This window comes from Odocoileus virginianus, chromosome 15 (genome assembly GCF_023699985.2).
Source record: "Odocoileus virginianus isolate 20LAN1187 ecotype Illinois chromosome 15, Ovbor_1.2, whole genome shotgun sequence".
Classification (NCBI taxonomy): domain Eukaryota; kingdom Metazoa; phylum Chordata; class Mammalia; order Artiodactyla; family Cervidae; genus Odocoileus; species Odocoileus virginianus.
Genome location: NC_069688.1, coordinates 22,556,683 through 22,576,158, shown reverse-complemented (window position 1 = coordinate 22,576,158; position 19,476 = coordinate 22,556,683). Strand labels below are relative to the sequence as shown.

At 38.3% G+C, this 19,476-nt stretch overlaps 1 protein-coding gene across 2 annotated transcripts in view; it reads left to right on the top strand.

Moving 5' to 3' along the window:
* Positions 1-19,476, top strand: part of EYA1 (EYA transcriptional coactivator and phosphatase 1) — a 471,064-nt gene that overhangs the window by 26,789 nt on the left and 424,799 nt on the right. The window contains exons 2-3 of one of the 2 annotated variants that reach the window (XM_070477143.1): positions 14,711-14,907; positions 15,085-15,179. The gene's annotated coding sequence lies outside the window, so the exon portion shown is untranslated. Of the gene's footprint in view, positions 1-14,710; positions 15,180-19,476 lie in introns of both variants that reach the window. The other variant, XM_070477142.1, reaches the window with a different exon arrangement.

The window sequence follows — 19,476 nt, the reverse complement described above, 5'->3', positions numbered from 1 at the left end:
TAGAAAAAAAGAAAATTAGGTATAGATCACTCAAAATCTATGCAACTTTGTAATCAGAGTATCAATAAAAAATAATAGTCTAATAAAAATACTAGCACAGCTAAAAGACATTGAATTTTTTTTAATGATGAAGGTAGCTTGGTGGGAAAAAAATTGAGGAAAGGTTGAGGCTACTGAGTTATGGTGGCCTGAACAAAATGCCCACATGTGGGGAGGACATCCCAGCAAGAACTGCAAGGACAGCGCACGTGGCTAAATCCTGAAGGGAGGTTTTGTGGTCAAGGGCACCCACGTGGTATTAAACGACTGTGCAACTTGAGGTTAGTGATACTTGGGTAGTTTGTGCTTTACTATTATTTGATGATGTAAAACATGGTCATGCTGGGGTAAAGTCCATTGGAAAGTTTCATATGAAAATTCTCAGTATATCCAGAGTATTCATTTCCCAGTTATCATGACCTAGCTTGGATTACTCAAAGACACATGATAGTGAAACAGACTACCTATTCATATGTGCTTCTAAGAAGATTATTTTAGCAGAATCTCTAGCTATATACTAGCTTATAAAAATGCTGCATAACAGATTTTTTAAATGATCTGGTCATGGTTTTAAAATGCTAAAACAGGAACAGTTAAAGGCAGGAAAAAGTAACGAATATAATGCTTACTAAATGTGCTTACATTATCATTAAATATGGAAATCTTGGAAATAGTCCACACATGCAACAGGAAAAAAAATTGATAAACTAGGGTACAACAATTCACTGAACTATAAGATGTACATTAACAAAAATTTGTAATTATGTTATCAAGGAAGAATATTTTGTGAAAACAATCTAAGACACATAACTGTGTGCATATATACCAAAATGTTGGCCCTGGTTATCTCCGTGTCTCAATGTGATAGGATTCCAGTTGAATTTTATTTTGTTTTCTCTTATCTGGATTTTCTTTTTTTCTGTAATACTTATATTACTCTTGCAATAAGATGAAAGGAAGTTACTATGAAAACACACATCTGAAAATATTTTAGTTCTCTTAATGTTTTATAGCAGGAAACAGCAAGCAATATAATTTCAAAACCATAGGGGGCTAGTTTTAAAGAGCCTCTTCCGCTTCAACCTACTAGGCTGGTGGAGCTTGGTGATGTGTGGATGCGGCATGAAATGTGGGGCTGAGGTCTGGAGAGGTTATACCAACACTCAGGGTCTGTTGGATTTGGTCTATTGCAACAGCCTCTACTTATCAACAAACTTTATTTTCAGGGACCATCCATCTGTTACCGAATCACTATTTCCTCTGAGGCACACGTGTATGCAACACAATACAGGCGCTTTACTTGGGGGGAAGGAGAAAGTGACTATAACAACAGGAAACCGGGTTACTGCTACATCATGAATCAAGCCACCAAAAAGGAAAAAAAAAGGTGTTTTCTTGTACTTGCAAGTGTAACCACATCATGGTTGGAGCCTTTCAGAACAGGGATGATTCAGGTGGGTCTCCCTTAAATATTTCTGAAACCAAGCCAACAGGGCTAGATCCCAGAGGCTCTGAAACAGGTATGGTTCTTTGTGATGTAACATATGCATCACAATGAACCAATGACTTACCTCCTCTGGGCCTCAGCTATCCTAGTTGGAAAATGTTTGTGATGATTCCAGAGGTTCTCCTCTGGCCGTGAAATTCTACAATTATAGTTTAAGGAAATTCAATGAATATTAGGGGAGCACCTACTATGCGCAACACGTTATGCTAGGTTCTCCAGTGGGTATAAAGTGAGTAATATGCTGTTTCTCTCCTCAGGAGGCTGATAGTCTGATAAGAGATACAGATATAGAGATAATTAAAGCAAAATAAAAGTGCCACTGTTGTTATTTAGTCTCTCAGTTGGTGTCTGACTCTTTTACCACTGTAGACCACCAGGCCCTCTGTCCATGGGATTTTCCAGGCAAGAACACTGGAGTAGGCTGCCATTTCCTTCTCCAGGGGATCTTCCTGACCCAGGGGTCACACCCGCATCTGTCTCTTGCATTGGAAGGCGGATTCTTTACCTCTGAGCCACCTGGGAAGCTCACGAAAGAGCCACGAGAGCAGCCTAAACATGATGCCCTAGAAGTTCAAACGAGCTAGGAAAGCCTCAATAAAAGTTCTAAAGCTCTTCTCCCGGACTGTCCTCTATAGGCATTTTCAATCTTTTGGCCATCTGGCTTTCTAAAATATGAACAAATTCTTTTAAAAAACTCCAAACTGTAACAAGCCAATAAAAATAGGAATCTGCTTTGTTACAAACACAAAAGGAACTTGCTCCATTAAAACAGAATGAATGAACCCTCAGTAATTCAGACCAAGGGAGGTAAGAATTGAGACTTAATGCATAGGATATGGGCATTATGTGATTTTAATGACTTCGAGTTTTACGTTCAAGGGTATAAAGAAACATTGCCTAGAAATCTTTACAAAGTGACTTTTGTTGAATATAAACTCTGAAAGCCCCGTATTTGTCTAGTCAAGACCTTCTCAGTGTACAGGTGGGAAAACTCATACAAGTTGGTTATTCAAGGCCCCAAAGAGAGGAGTCATTTTAAATGACCCTACAAATGTTTGTAAACAGTTATTTGATGAGTTTAGAATTTCTTGAAAGGGCCTTGTTCTCCAATGTTCTCCACATTTCCTACAATCTTGTTCAGTCTACTCATTTGAACTTTAGGATTATGAGAGATTTGGTAGCAAAAGTAAGCTTTCATCTATTTGTGGCTGTTTCCATTTGTCTTGGTGTCAAACAGGCAATTTCTAGCCTATATTGTTCACATGAAATGCATTGGAGGAGAAAAAAAGTCATCAGATATTAAGTGTCCTGGTGGTATGTTTCTAGACAAGGGCCTGACCTTCTGCATTGCAGACTAGCTAAGTGCCAAGCAAATGTTATTGAGAGATGTCAAAGCATTTTAATGCCCAAAATATTTCCCCTGCTGGACTGCTGGACTGCTAAAGCTAAATTACTTTGTTGTGAATTCATTTCTCTGGAATATAATTTTGTGTCCCCAGCTGTCATGTGTGAGAGGTAATAAAATTTTACCTATTAGATTAAATCATTTAAAAGTGCTATTTGGTAGGTTAAAAAAAAAAAGCAATTTCATATGGTTGTTAATTTCACATATGTGTAGTTAATTTCACAGAATTAACTAATTAGATATTAACCACCCTCTTACAGAACAGATAATAAGACTCTAAAGGAAAGAGGCACTGAGAAGCTACATACTGACAGAAAAAAAGAGAAACAAAAGGCATAAGATGGGAGGTTGCCAGGGTAGCTGATGTGGGTGGACTATCTAAAAGGGAAAGGATGAAGAGTACATGAACTTAGTCTATGCTACAGTCTTCAATGCCAGTCTTCTGCCAATTCAGAGATGCAAAAGAAAGCAGAAACATGATCTCACTGCACTTCAAGAAAAGAATATACCAAAAAAAGAAAAGAAAAGAATATACAAATTGCTAGTGAGTCGTACAAGCCTATATAAAATCAAGACCTGGATTGTTTTCAGACCACACATATTACAATAATTCCAAAAAGAGCAAGATCACTCTAGGTGGTCAGGCAAGAGGCTAAAGAGGTAATATCTATAGCTGAGCTCTGAAGAATCTGAGAAAATAGGAGGACATGTACTCTATCTACTTATAGCAGATTTTATCCAAGAAAAGTTGGCAACTTCCAATATGGATACAAAAAAGAGCCTCCATCCTCCAGAGACTGCTGTTCTTCTTCCTCCCCTGGCTTGGGGTAGCCTAGCATTCCATCATTTGTGACTCAATTCCACATGAATTAATTAAATCATCATCTTTGGATGCAAAAGAAAAAAATGAAGTGGAGAGAGAGGGAAAACCCCCCAAAACAATGCTTATGTAGTCCTGCCTCAATTTCTCTGTCATTAAGAAAGAAAACTCATGGGAACCAGAAGACAACAGAAAGTCCCATATCTTAGATTGAGGAATTCAATTTCAGTTTGATTTGATTATTAGAAAATAAACAGAATGGAGGTAGGGCCAAGTCCTTAGCATTAGCACGTTGAGGTTAAGCTTGCAAAGGTTTTTAAGCATAAATAGAATACCGAAATAGCACAAGAGGGAAGAAAATCATGCATTTGGGCTCAGAACAGTTGGTATGACTGGGCAACCAGGAAAAGGTAGAGATATATGAGAAGAATTCACAGATGCTTCTACATAAAGACAAGTCTACTAGTATTTCTGAGACTGTATCACATAATGTAAATATTTAAAGCAAGTATTTTTAAAGCTGTTTGCCCATTTTGAACATTTGCAATCTTTATATTTCCAGTGGCTGTCTGTTTTGTTTTTAATCATATGCACTGAAATATCTTTAGGATATGTTTTTACTAAGGATCGGGTGTGGAAGTTATAAAGATAAGGTTTTGGCAATAAAAATTTTTAATAAATGACATCAGAACAAATCCAATAAACTGCAAGAACATTATATATTGCAATAGTTTCTAAACTTTTCACCATCAGGCACAACATTTATTATTCCTTCTCCTCACCCCAGGATTCATGTTTTATAAGATAGTTATTACTATCCAATAAAAATTTCATTCCATCTATGTTCCTACATCCTTTCTACTTTTGTTGTATTCCAGGTTTTTAACAATCCACACTTAGGAAATAGTCACAATATTAAGAAATTGTGTATCTTAGCTTCATAAAAAATTAAGAAACAATAACATGCTAATCATGCTATAGATTTGACTGTCACTGTGTACTCACATCTGAGATCATGGCATCCTCAGCATTCATGTCATAATCTTCAAGAAATAATCAGTGGTTTTGATCAGGAAAGATTAACCTTTTTATTCCTTTTCCTCCCTCTTTACTTATTTCCATCCCTATTTTATTATATTTATTTTCTTCCAGTTGAATTCAGTTCAGTTCAGTTCAGTTGCTCAGTTGTGTCCGACTCTTTGCAACCCCATGATTTGCAGCACGCCAGGCCTCCCTTTAATAACATTCATATATAATATAGCAGTATTCATTATATTTATCATGTTTTACATTAAATCCCTAGTATTTATTTTATAACTAGAAGTTTGTACCTTTTGACTGCCTTCATCCAATCCCTCCCCTAACCCTGGCCCAACTCTGATAACCATAATCTGATCTCTTTTTCTATGAGTTTGTTTGCTTATTTGATCTGAAAGTACAGTTGACCTATATGATATATTAGTTCCTGTTATACAACATAGCTGTTTGATATTTCTATGCATTTCAAAATGATCAACCAAGATAAGTTGATTAAATACAAAGACATAGTTATTGACTATATTCTCCACACTGTATATTTTATACCTGTGAGTCATTTATATTGTAACTGGAAGTTTGTACTTCTTAATCTCTTTTACCTATTTCTTTCCTCCCCCAAAATGATCAACCAAGATAAGTTGGTTAAATACAAAGACACAGCTATTGACTATATTCCCCACACTGTACATTTTATACCAGTGAGTCATTTATATTGTAACTGTAAGTTTGTACTTCTTAGGTCTCTTTTACCTATTTCTTTCCTCCCCCAACCCCCTTTGTTCTGCCAACCACTTGTTTACTCTCTGTATCTATAACCATTTTAGTTTTGTTATATTTGTTTTTTGTTTTGTTTTTTAGATTCCACATATGAATAAAATCACACAGTATTTATCTTTCTCTGTTTAACCTTATTCCACTAAACATAATACCCTATAGGTCCATCCATGTTGTCCCAAATGGCAAGATTTCATTCTCTTCGATGACCAAGTAATATTCCTTTGTATATATATATATACCACATATTCTTTACACATTTATCTATTGCTGGGCATCTAGGTTGTATCCATATCATAGCAATTGTATACAATCCTACAATGAACATAGAGATGCATATATTGTTTCTAATTAGTGTTTTAGTTTTCTTCAGTTAAATACCCACGAGTGGAATTGCTGGGTCATGTGACAGTGTTATTTTTAATTTTTCGAGGACTCTTCATACTTTCTCCATAGTGGCTGAACCAGTTTACATTCCTACCAATAGTGCATAAGGGTTTCCTTTTCTCCACATTCTCTCCAACACTTGTGTCACATGTATCTTCACTCATTCTTCACTCTTTCATTTGGTTATTTTTTCCCCATTACTTAAAACTGTCAAATATTATAACCTTTGGCTTCTCCAACCAGTCTTTTTCCTGAGAAGTAGTATAATTCTAGCAAAAACTTTAAAAGTGTATTTATTTTTAGCAGTCTGAGTGGACTATTTGAAAATCAATGTACTATTTGTATTAGTTTCTTTGAGATAATGGCGTAATTCATGGCTCCACCACGACTATCATCCTCATCTCCTGAGTCCATAGTTCAAGTCCATAATTCTCCTGAGACACTCCTTACCCCAAAGTGGATACAACATTCTTAAAGCTCAAAAGAAGTAAGATGTGGATGACAGATGCAACATATCAGTAAAACCAGACAGAAGAGGAAAAGTAATGTTAATTAATAGAAGGATTTGACTGCCGGGCTAAGCATTTTGAAATGCAATAGAAAAGAAGCTCAGTAAAGAAAAAAATATTTGGGGGTCAATGAGAGCTAGTATTTTTGCATATTTTTTTTTTTAGATTCTGTATCTACTTTGTAGAACAAATGTGTCTTCTGCTGCTGTTTGGCCTCATATTTAACTTGAAGCGGACTCTTCTAGTTTCCTGTCATGTCATCAAAGAGCCAGAATTAGTTTATAATTATACTGTTAGTTGCTCAGTTGGGTCAGACTCTGCGATCCTATGGACTGTAGCTCACCAGGATCCTCTCTCCATGGAATTTTCCAGGCAAGAATGCTGGAGTGGGTTGCCATGTCCTCCAGGGGATCTTCCCAACCCAGGGATCGAACCTGGGTCTCCTGCATTGCAGGCAGATTCTTTACTGCCTGAGCCATCATAAATCTCTTACAAATATCATGTATCACTGTGATATGTAAATACAGTGCTGTAAATACAGAGATCTGACGGGTGTGGAATGAGAGCCCCACCACCCAGTGCAGCTGGTGGGAGGCAGGTAGAATACAGGCCTGCTTTGGACAGTTCTGACATGGTACCATTTCCCTTACCTTGGCCATCCACCCCAGACCCCACTTCCTCCCACCTGCTTTCATGCATCCTTTGGCTTTTGAAAACTTGATACAACTTAATACTCCATGTCTGCAGTGGCCTTTTGACAGGACAACGTAGCTGGGCTACAGTCTCCAGTTATACAATCAACACTACACTAGGTATTGCAGTGAGGTATTTTGTGTGTGTGTATGCTTAGTTGCTAAGTCATGTCCAACTCTTTGCAGCCCCATATACTGAAGCCTGTCAGGCTCCTCTGTTCATGGGATTTACCAGCCAAGAATACTGGAGTGGGTTGCCAATTCCTTCTCAGGAGATCTTCCTAACCCAAGGATGGGACTAAAGCCCATAATTAGTTGACTTCAAGGGAGATTACCTGAAATAATCCGAGTGGGCCAGATTGAGCAGCTGAAAGACCTTAAGAGAAGAGCTAATGAGGAAGAAATTCCACCTTTGAACAGCAATGTCAGCCTATGCAGTGAGTTCCTTCCCTTTCTGACAGTCCTGAGTCAGCCTTCACCAGAACCTAAGCCAATGCCTTGTGGTATGTTCGTGTGTGCAGGCTAAATCGCTTCAGTCATGTCCAACTGTTTGTGACCCTGTGGACTGTAGCTCACCAGGCTCCTCTGTCCATGGGACTTTCTTGGCAAGAATATTGAATTGAGTTGCCACGCTCTCCTCCAGGGGATCTTCCTGACCCAGGAATCGAACCCCCATCTCTTACATCTCCTACTTCGGCAGGTGGGGTTCTTTACCACTGGTGCCACCTGGGAAGCCCTCCTTGTGGTATGTGTCTTGTGTATTATCTCCTATTGGATCTGCTTCTCTGGTTGGATGCTGACTGGCACAGTGTTCCAAAGTTTGCTCCAGATTGTATTTGGTCTTGTGGCTTCCCGGTGGCTCAGCTGGTAAAGAATCTGCGGGAGGAGAGCTAGGGTTCGTGTGTGAAAGGGCAGACTCATCATCAAGAAACAGTAGAACAAACATTCAGAGAAGCTGTAGAAGCAAAAGATTTTGCAGTGCTTTGCCAAAGAGTCCAGCTGATCCCAAGTTTAATTTTGGCAGAGGTGATAGTAAACTCTGCTACTAAATTATAAGGAAAAGGAGCAGAGAAAGAAGAGGGAAGGCCTGTCATTCACAGACCACGTGCTAAGGAGACAAATTCTTTCAGAGACAGCTGAACAGAGCAAGAAACCCAGGTCCTTGAGCTGTCCCCTGTCTGAATTACCTCTGCCAGAGGACCTCCCTCACCTTATGAGAGGCTTTTTGTATTCATGAGACTATCTGATCACCTAAACTGTGCACAGTTGAATCTTAAGGAGTCTTGGAATCCCCATATTTCCAGCTCTAACACAGGAATTTAAGAGATAAAGTTGAACTAAGGAAGGGAAAATAGGAAAGCAGTGTTAACTGGTTGGCAATAACATTCACCTTTGGGAAATACTTTTAGGTCCATGAAGTAAAAGGCATTAAGTACAGGCTTGAGAACCACTCACACTAGGAGCTTCAGCAAGGTTTCTAGGCAAAGCCATGTACAGCTTTCCATTTGCAGAACAGAGACACTGTTTACCGTGGGCTTCAGAGCAAACAAAGTGTATTAAGTTCTGGGCACATGGAAATGATATTCCATAAACCTTACCCCCTTTCTATATGCACAGACTCTCAGGGAAAATAAAACCATTGCAGGAGCCTTAAAATGAAGATTTCCAGCATCAGAGCATATTCCTTCTTTCCTATGTATGTCTTTGTTAATGCTTTTGGGTAATTGTTTGATTTCATATTATGTTCTTCCCACTTATCTATATACTTGCTGCTCTGATGACAAGTCCCTAGAGTCTGGATGCTCCGTAAACATCATTTATACCAAGTCTATGAGGATTGCCATGATGCAATACAGTTCTGAAAAACAGATACATTGGACTTTCCCAGTCTTCTGAGTCAATGACAGAGTCAGAAATAGATTCTAAAACTGCTGATCCGTTGTCCCATGGCTTGCTAGCTCAAAGTATCTTTCTCTTAATACCTCCATGTGTAATTAAGTGTTCAGGTCTTCAATTGTGTATTTTCCCTCTACCCATAACTTTTTTGCTGATGGCTAAGGGCATTAATCCTTCCTTCCTTAGGCAGTAGAGCCTTGGGAAAAAACTCAAAGAGAAACTCTATAACCCTGGGAATGCATCACAAAAATGTGATGAAGATGTTTATTGGCTAATGATAGAAAGAGTTACTCAACAGGTTTGAAACTGAAGATCTTCTAATCTCAGTAATACATCAAATGCAAAAGTTAACGTTTTCCAAATTCCTGGAATTATCATAGTTCCTCATGGTCTTCCACTGCTTTTTTTCCTTAGAGATTGTTTTTCTCTATTTCTTAAAATGAGTTTGCTTTTCTCCTGAGGATCTTCATAAAATTGCAATGTTGTTTCACAATAGAAAAGTCTCTAAGCAGGAGGGTGGAAAGAACAATATATCATATACCTACTCAAGTCCCGTTGAATTCCTCAATATGAAATAGTAAAGTCAAGACATAGATACACAATGGATTCTTACTTCCCATGTTCTTCTCTAGTGGAATATTTTCCATATTCTCCTCAAGCTCCAGCTCAGAGCACATTCAAAAGTGTGTTATGATTATACCAGGGAAGAGTCTTCAAATTCTGCCAAAGGCATTAATCCATTGTTCTGAGGTATTTGAAGTGAGGGATGAACCAGCAGTTGAACACCTTTGAGAATTTTGGTTGATTCTAGCAGTCACAAGGTTGGCTACTTTGTCCAAAACAGAAAGGGAGAAATTAAAAATGTATTCCAAGTGGATGGCTATAGGAAAGTTTGTCTTCCTTTGTTGGTGTTTTTGGCATTAAGTGTTCACCTCTGCTAAGCAGTGTGGACTTGTTGGAACTGGAAGCAACACAGAAGTCTCTCTCCCCAGTGAAGCCAAATTCCCCAGCTATGAAAGTGATCATGGTCCTTGTTGCTAAGATTCCCTCTGAGCAGCCGGAAGAGATCATTAGATGTAAAGTTCACCTTGGGCCTGGCCTTGAAGAGCAAGCAAATGGCAACAATCTGTACCATCCCCTTAGCATTTCTATTTCTATTCACAGTACAGAATGGTTTTACTCAGCAGGATATGAACAATGATACCAAAGACCCAACACAACAAACTTACTCTATTGAAAAATTGGCCATGAAAATTAAAAGCAAACATGTTAGGAAATTAAAAGTAGAGCTTATTAGGAATGCTTTCAGCAAAAGCAATAAAAACACCCAACTAAGAGCAATTTAAGCAATAAAAACATTGAATTAACTCACATCAAATGTCAGGACGTGGATGGGCAATCCCACATTTGGTGTGAGAGCTCAGTAATATCATCAGGTTTGGTGTTGGCTTTTTGCTTTATGGTCATAAAATGGCTGCTACAGCTCTAGTCATTGTGACCTTATTCTAGTATTCCAATCAAGGAAATAATGGATAAGAACAAAAAGCTGTTAAACCGAGGTCTAATTTTTAGCCCCAACAGAATCTTTATTATATCTCTTTGATGAAGCTGAATTTCCCGCTCACACCTGAACTGGCTAGGGGGCATATGTGGCTCCACCTCATTATACCAGTGTTGCTTAAACCACTCATACCTTTTCCCCCCTAGGACTGAGGAGGGTATACTTTGAGATCAAGGGACTCCACTTACTACCTGAATAAAACCTAGATTAGAGTTCTCTTAGATAAGAAGAATGTGTATGAGGCAATCACAATCACCAGTGTCCATTACAATATGTCCTTCCTCTCCTATTAGACTGAAAAAAGAAAACAACCATGGAATAGTACATTCCTCTAAAGTTATTCCTTTAGATTTCTCTAAAGTTATTCAATCGTATACCCAAAATCAAGAGAACTGCATTCATTTCTTCTTTTTTTTTTTTTTTCTTCAAATAATTCCTAAGATGAAGATCATACAATTCTTTTTGGAAAAAAGCTTTTCTAGCACTAACCTTTTTTTTTTCTTTTTTGGAGGTATGTATGTATTGTCCCTTTGAATTTTTCAAAATTTATTTAAAAATATTAGTTGACACAGGTGGTTAGGCTTGTTTAGCAAAATTCAACACTTTTGAAACATACAACTGTGAATTTTTTTAAGAAAAGGGGATCTATTTCAAATGTGGTTGAATGAATGTGATATTTGTTGCACTATGAAATGATGACAAATGACACGGCTAAAATGTTGCTCTGATCTTCTAAAAGGATTCTTTGTTCTATATCTGGATGTAGGTGATGTTTTGAGGAATGCTTTTTAAGATATTTAGGAATTTTTACTCAAAAATAAATTTGAGATGATATTAGCCAAACTCTCTACAGAGAAAATTTTAAGTTATCCTTATGTTACTTTTATTTTCCCTCATCTCTTTATGGAGTATTTAATTATGTGGCATAAAAATTGGAGATATTTCTTCTTAGGTATGACTCATAGTTTTTCCCACAGTGCATAGTACTTTGTACATTAAAAATGTACTTTGAGAAGTCTATATATGTCCAGAAATGCCATAGTTTTTTTTTTCCCTTTCAATCCTCTGACCTGGTAGGTGGGTTGCTTTTTATAAAATTGAAAGTTGTTTCACAAATTTTTTTTTTCCTTGAAAATTGCAGTGCAGAAAAAATAGATTATCTCTCATCAGAGGCACAAAGTAGATTATCTCTCAGTGGGCAAATGTAGTAACAAATGTAGTTAACAAATATAGTAAAGAAAATTAATCATGTGAAACTTCTGGAATTCTTATTTTTCAAGCACCTGAATAGGAACCTTTAAGATATTTTTCAGATTTCTTTATGTTTTAGTCATTGAGCAATACAGCATTTAGGAGCTTGGATTTAGAATCAAACATGTAAGTTCAAATTTTGCTTCTATTAGTTACTACTTGTCTAGTAGTGTAGTAGTGAAAGTTGCTCAGTTGTGTCCAACTCTCTGCAACCCCATGGACTGTAGCCCACCAGGCTCCTCTGTCCATGGAATTCTCCAGGCAAGTATACTGGAGTCGGCCACCATTTTCTTCTCCAGGGGATCTTCTCAATCCAGTGATTGAATCTGGGTCTTCTGCATTGCAAGCAGATTCTTTAACATCTGGGCCACCAGTCTAACTTGGGCAATTTGATGAGTTTCTTTAAATATTAAACCCCTTAGCAGTTAAAGAATGAATGTTTAAAAGGTAAAATAATTCTCATACAAATATAAAATGAGATAAATATAAATGCATAACAAAGATTCTTAAACTCAGTAATTAATAAGGAAAATGTTTAGCTGTTGTAACTTGCACAAAGGAGAATTAATATTCACCCTCATACTATGCTATTACAGATACTGAAGTGAATTTGCTAATGGATGCAAAGTGGTCAGTAGGCATTAATTGGTTGTGTCTCCACCAGACAAATCTTACTTGCATTTTGTTTAACAAGAATGATTTACATTGCATCAGTTTTCTACAACTTGCTGAGTTGTAAAATAATTAAGACAGTGAAAGATGATAGCAATCCAATCACAGGGAAGAAGGTACTAGACTCTGCAGTTTCCCACCTAGGACATCCATTAACTGCTTCTAGGGAGAATGAATGCAATTGAAAATACAAAGTCTATTCTAGACAATAACCAGGTGCCCGAGTTTGAAATCAAAGATCTTCTGATTTGCAAGAGCGTGGCTTTTTAGAGTAAAAGTTCTTCCTGAGTTCCAAACACTTCCTTTAAACTTCAAAAAATGGTCTTTAAACCAGTGTGCTGGAGAGCACAGGGGGAGCAATGTCATTTTCTCATCCTTTCCAAGTATGGATGGAGGAGGCTGGAGGGAAAGGAAACCCTGACAGTGACCTAACATGTTCCTTGACACCTCTGGGTTGTTTCCTACAAAGGGCAAAAAATGCTCCAAGATGGAGATCCAGATAAGGATGCTGAGAGCAGAGGAGCCTGACCAGGTTTCCCACTTGGGATTCTGGGAGGAGGCAGCCTCACAGTATTTCCAACTTTTGTATGGGATGATTGTGAGAGAAATAAAAATATGGCAGCATGAAATATGCAGGGTGAGAAACAGCTCAACCTCCATAACAACCTCCATCCCCGATTTCCTAGACTTCCTAGTTTTGGGGAGATTCCACAGGTGGGGTATTCTTAAGTGCTGGGTGAGGTAAAGAAGGTACAGAGGACTCACACCTCCGGAACCTAGGGCTCAGACGGCAGGAGATTCTGGCACTCCCCACAGCAGACAAAGCGGGGTACAGCCGCTGCAGACACTGCAGGACAGGGACCAGGGCCGTAGATCACAGGGGAGGCGACACGGCAGCAGAGACCTGAGAGAAAAGAGGCAGCATTCGGACAACCAGATACCACCCCCCACACTCAGACAGCCTTCTGAGTGTCCTTGAGAGAGGAGAAAGTTCTACATGAAGTCTGACCTTTCCAATAACTGACCCTGGACCCTAAGTCAATTACTCACCCTAAAGTGTCTATGTTCCAACCCACAGTGACTGAATTGACCTGAACTGGACAACTTCCGTTATTTCCACTATGGCGTTAAGCATTAGGCACAACAGTGACACACGTGAGACAGTACGTCATGGATGTTTTACAAAAATAATGTAGAATAAACCCATCTGCCACAGTACCTTACTATTGCAAGCACCTCTACTAGAAGCATCTCACCATCTTTCATATATTTTAGTTAGTTATTTATACAAGTATTTCTCACTAGATTCTGGTGAAGCCCACTAGCTTCTGGCCAGACCTATGTTTTGTGAATTGTTTTGTAACACCTCGCCTGTACATAGTAGGTACTCAATAAAAAATGTTTGGTGAACTGAGCTGTGTTTTTTTTCTTAAAGTTTCAGGATTTCTTTTTCAAAGGATAAATATATTCTCCACTCTGCAACAATTTCAGAGCTGGAAGGGTATTAGTGGTTTTAATTTTATTTCTATCGTATATCTTCATTTTATTTTTTAATTGAAGTATGGTTGATTTATAATATGTGTCAGGTGTACAGCAAAGTAATTCAGATATATATATATATATATATAAACAGATATTCTTTCTTAGATTCTTTTTCATTATAGATTATTACAAAGTATTTAATACAGTTCCTTGTGTTTATCATGTATTTTCTAATTACAGAATCATTAAAAGTGTGTGCATATACCCATTCCGTATATGTGTATATATACATATGTGTGAACATACATGTATAGTGATGATATCACATGGCTCTTAAGTGGCTTGATTCCTCTATACTGACTAGTGTGCCTTCACCATACAGGTCATGCTCATGGTCTTGTATTCTGCTGGGGGATTTGGGCAGTAGTGACTATCGTGTGGACATCCATGCCTCTTCTGGAGCAAAGGAGCACCTGGCTCCCCCTTCACGCAGCTGACCATGATCGGGTTGCTGCCAGTCGCTACACACTAGACCTTCATTGAACTGTCAAAGTTGTTTTATCATGCGTGGCTAGGTCATTTTTTTTTCCCTGACATGTTGAAATTAACCCAGAACTCAGCATTGTGTAAAGTCACTGAATTGTTCTTTCTAATAGACATTTCCTTTTATTTAACAGTCATGTTTTTACCTGCCTGAAACTGCTGTGTCTGGCATAGAAAGGTGCAAGCTGCATGAGTACAAGGAGGACAGAAGCTCACAAATCTCAGCGTTGCAGAGTGGCTGCTTGTCGCGTGGTGTCACCTGACCCCAAGGACAAGTCCCTAAGTACCTCCTAGGAAGAGAACCTGCTGGCTAAGTGCACCAAGACATCTGGTATGTTGGGAGGTGAGACCCTGATGTTGCCTTAAGATCTCTGAGCATGACATCAAGTGCTACCCCTCTCTCCTGTGATGTCTCCCCATTCTTGGTGACTCTTGCCTTACTACCGATTCTGCACGCTGACTCGGCACCCTTGCTCCGTTTGCTGATACTGGTCATTCCTCTTTTAAGCTACTCTCCACTATACTTGAGTGCATCCTGATAAGCATTATCCTGTTCTACTCGACTCATCTCCCACTTGCTGAAGGTGGTCTCAGGATGCAGACGTGAGTACCCTTCTGCCTTGCCTTTAACTCTCTTCCTGATTATTTATGAGATGTCTGAAGTGCTAGCTCTGTTAATTGCTGGCTCAGGGAAGATTCATGACCCGTCATGTCACCTCTGATGGCACCTTTGAGCATTTATTAAGAAGTGTGCTTAAGTGTGCCTCCCCAAATGGCCTGAGATAGTGACAACTTTTGGTAGACCATTCTCAACACCTGTTAATGGATTTTATTTTTACTCTGGATGGCTAAAATGTAAACTTTTATAACTAATGCAAAGTTCTAAGTCTTTGTAGTCCAAAATATGAGGTCTTCATAAAATCTTCCTGACTTCTAAACTGCAACAACTTAAGTTTAAACTGCACAGCAATGTTTAAGTATTGTTCAAAACAGATTTATTTAAGCTTCAGACCATATAACACAACTATGCACAACATACTCTTATTTCAGATTCTATTACAAAAGATGGCTACCATACAAGGAGAGGTTAGCTGCCCCCTTGGCTTATAGAATGTAAGTGCGGTCCAACTGTGAGAAGGAAATTCACTGCTTACAACCAGGAAGATACAGATGGTTTATATCATTCCTGTAGTCTAAATTATTAAAGTTAAAATGTTTAAATCAGCACCTGGACTTTATAAAAGCTCTATGCTACAGATAGATTCCAAATTGTTTAGCAGTACAATCATAACGGCTTATGTTATTTTCTAAGAAATTTTCTTTTGAAATTACATTACTGTTTGATGCTTCTCAAAGTTGATTTGTGGGTGGGGTCTAGTCTGAGAGAAATCTGCTTTTATTTTTGACAGATAGCAAAATGAAAGAAACATTTTTACCTCTTTTGCCTCTTTTTCTTTCGAATTACTCAAAAACATCTAAACCTTAAAACACTAGGCAATCTTTGAAGGTTGAGCTCGATGAGAAAAGCAAATTGGAGAAAGTTCTCCAAAATGTAATAAAGTGATTTAAAAAGTGGTTAAAGCAATAAAGATTTTAGCCCAGTCAATTACAGCACATCCAAACATTCACCAGTGGTTCCTCCCTAGATATGAATGCAGAAACAGCCAATTTAGATAACCAGTCAATTTGAACTGTTAAAAAATTAAACAGAACATTTGATTGAAATGGTTGCTGGACAAATTCTTTTTCAGTGCCTCTCTGGCTTTCTGTGCCCCAAAGGTCATGAATTGTGTGTGGAGGAAAAGCTGTACGGCAACCAGTAACTTACCTAGGTAATACATGTTACACTGAACCCCAAGTCTGCAGTTCCAAGAGTACAGATTCAACAGAGGTTCTATCAAAATAGTGAAAAGAATATATAGAAATGTGCTATGAGATTCACTTAATGCTCCATGTTTTCTTTTGCATAATTTCCTTAAATTTTTTCAAATCATATGAAATTGACTTTTAAATAAGTAAAATGGTAGGAGATAATTCTAGCCAGTTAGTTTTCCAAAATATTTTGCTGTTTTTGTTTTTACCTTTGTTTATGACTCTTCATACAAGAGAATAGGGTCTTTATTTTTTGTGTTAGATCATTCAGGGTCTCATGCTCCTAATTCTGGACTTGAGTTCTCTTTCAAAACACCACATGTATATGTGAAATGGAGATGATGGGGCTGAACGTGAACTATCTCTAGGGTATGGGGTGGGAATTGCTTTGTTTTTCCTTATTCTATGGTATGAGTTTCTGTCCATCTCATTCCCTTCTTTCCTTTAAAAAGAATTGTAGTGTACAATCAATTATATAAGCCTCTCAAAGAAGAGGCTTTCCGGTCCTATTATTTGTATATACATATACACACACACACATATTCATGTGTGTATGTGTGTGTGTATGAATAATATGACAGGAAAGCCTTCTTTTTGAGAGGCTTATAGGGTCAGGAAGATCCACTGGAGAAGGGATAGGCTACCCACTCCAGTATTCTTGGGGCTTCCCTTGTGGCTCAACTGGTAAAGAATCCACCTGCAATGCAGGAGACCTGGGTTCTATCCCTGGAGAAGAGAACAGCTACCCACTCCAGCATTCTGGCCTGGAGAATTCCATGGACTATATATTCCATGGGGTCACAAAGAGTCAGACATAACTGAGCAACTTTCACTTCACTTCATATAGTTGATTGTACACTATAATTCATATGGGCTCCTCTGGTGGATCAGCAGTAAAGAACCTGTCTGTCAGTGCGGGAGACAAGAGTCGTGGGTTCAGTCCTTGGGTCTGGAAGATCCTCTGGAAGAGGGGATGGCAACCCATATCAGTATTCTTGCCTGGAGAATCCCATGGACAGAGGAGCCTGGTGGATTACAGTTCATGAGATCACAAAGAGTTGGACAGAACTGAAGTGACTTAGCATATATATATAGATATATATATAGGTATATATAGATATAGATATAGATATCTTTAGACATCAGTTTCAGGTAGCATAATCAATTTTACCAATTTTATTCAGTCTAACAAATCACATTCAGCCTGTGGAAACAGGCTTTCAAGACTACAGGCTGAGAGTACACAAAATTTGGAAAATACCTAAGTTAGAATTTTGTTGCCAATATTTGAACAACTGCAATAGGCTCACAGAGAACGTTATTACAGTTTGCTTACTTTTATGTGCCTAAAATATTGATTCCAAAAGAGTTTAGGGCAGAGTGGGAAGCATGGCACTGATGTAGAGTCTTCTGACTAGAGATCTGTTATTCCAGTTATAAAACTACCAAATTGGGCAGAAGACAAGCAGTCTATCAAATCAGCAGAGCAGTCAAGCTGAGGTTTCTTTGTGTTCCAGTGGTCCTTGAACATCATTCATCATATAATGATTGAGAGCCTGTTGGATGCCAGACAAGGGCTGGGTACTGGAATACAAGATTAAATAAGACATCATTCCCATCTTCCAGAGCTGCAGGAAGAAAGGATAAAAGGACAGATCAGTCAGTTCAGTTGCTCAGTCATGTCCAACTCTTTGTGACCCTTGGCCTGCAGCATGCCAGGTTTCCCTGTCCAACAGCAACTCCTGGAGCTTGCTCAAACTCGTGTCTGTCAAGTCAGTGATGCCATTCAACCATCTCATCATCTCGTCTGCTTCTCCTCCTGCCTTCAATCTTTCCCAGCATTAGGGTCTTTTCCAGTGGGTCAGTTTTTCGCATCAGGTAGCCAAAGTATTAGAGTTTCAGCTTCAGCATCAGTCCTTCCAATGAATATTCAGGACTGAAATGGATAGATAAAGGTAGACAAATGAGTAAGTCACTACTGAATATGGTAGTTCTGAAATTAGAAATATTGACTTGGTGAGTATGTACACACACACACACACAAACACATACACAATCTACCTGGTGTGTCTTTAACTCCAAGATTTTTGTGTGCTTTAACCATAGAGTTCTTCAAAAGGCAAATCTAATTACATCATCATCACATCCCTGATTAAAATCATTTTATAGTCTTCTACTCCTTTGAGAATAAGAACAAAGCATCTTAATATGGCAGCCTCCAAGACCCCACATCACCCTGCTCTGGTGTCCCCCATGTCTTCTTCACAATATGGGTTCCAGCCATGCAGGCTTTTGATTTTTCTGGATGACTTTATTGAAATATAATCTACATACCATAAAAGTTACTCTTCACCTGTTTTAAGTGTACAGTTGAAAAAATTGTGATATATTTAGAGTTTCACAAACATCATCTCAATCTAAATAGAGAACATTTCCATCACCCTACAGGGAAACCTAGAATCCATATCCAGTTATTCGTTGGTCCAAAAACCCCAACTGCATCCTTGCGTTTTCTGGATGTTTTATGTAAGTATAATCACATAATAAGCATCCTTCTATGACTGGCTTCTTTCTCTGAGTATTATGTTCTTGAAGGTCATCCATGTTGCAAGCATGTTTTAGTACTTCATTTCTTTTTATTGTACAATAGTATTCTGTTGTATGGGTAGACCACATTTTATTTATCCATTCCTCAGCTGATGGACATTCGGGTTGTCACTATTTTAGGGGTGTCATGAATAATGCTGCCATGGACATTCATGCACAATCTTTGGATGGACATACATCTTTTGCTGCTCTTGGATAGATATCTAGAAGAGGAACTGCTAGATCATATGATGTCTATTTTTTTTTAATAAAAAACTGTTTTCCAATACCTCCACCATTTCCACAGTTTCATATATTCCGTCCAGCCATGTAGGTTACAGTTTTCCACATTCTTGTCAAAGTTTACTTCTATCTACCTATTATAGCCATCTCTGTGGGTATGAAGTGGCATCTTATCATAATTTTAGGTTGTATTTTCCTA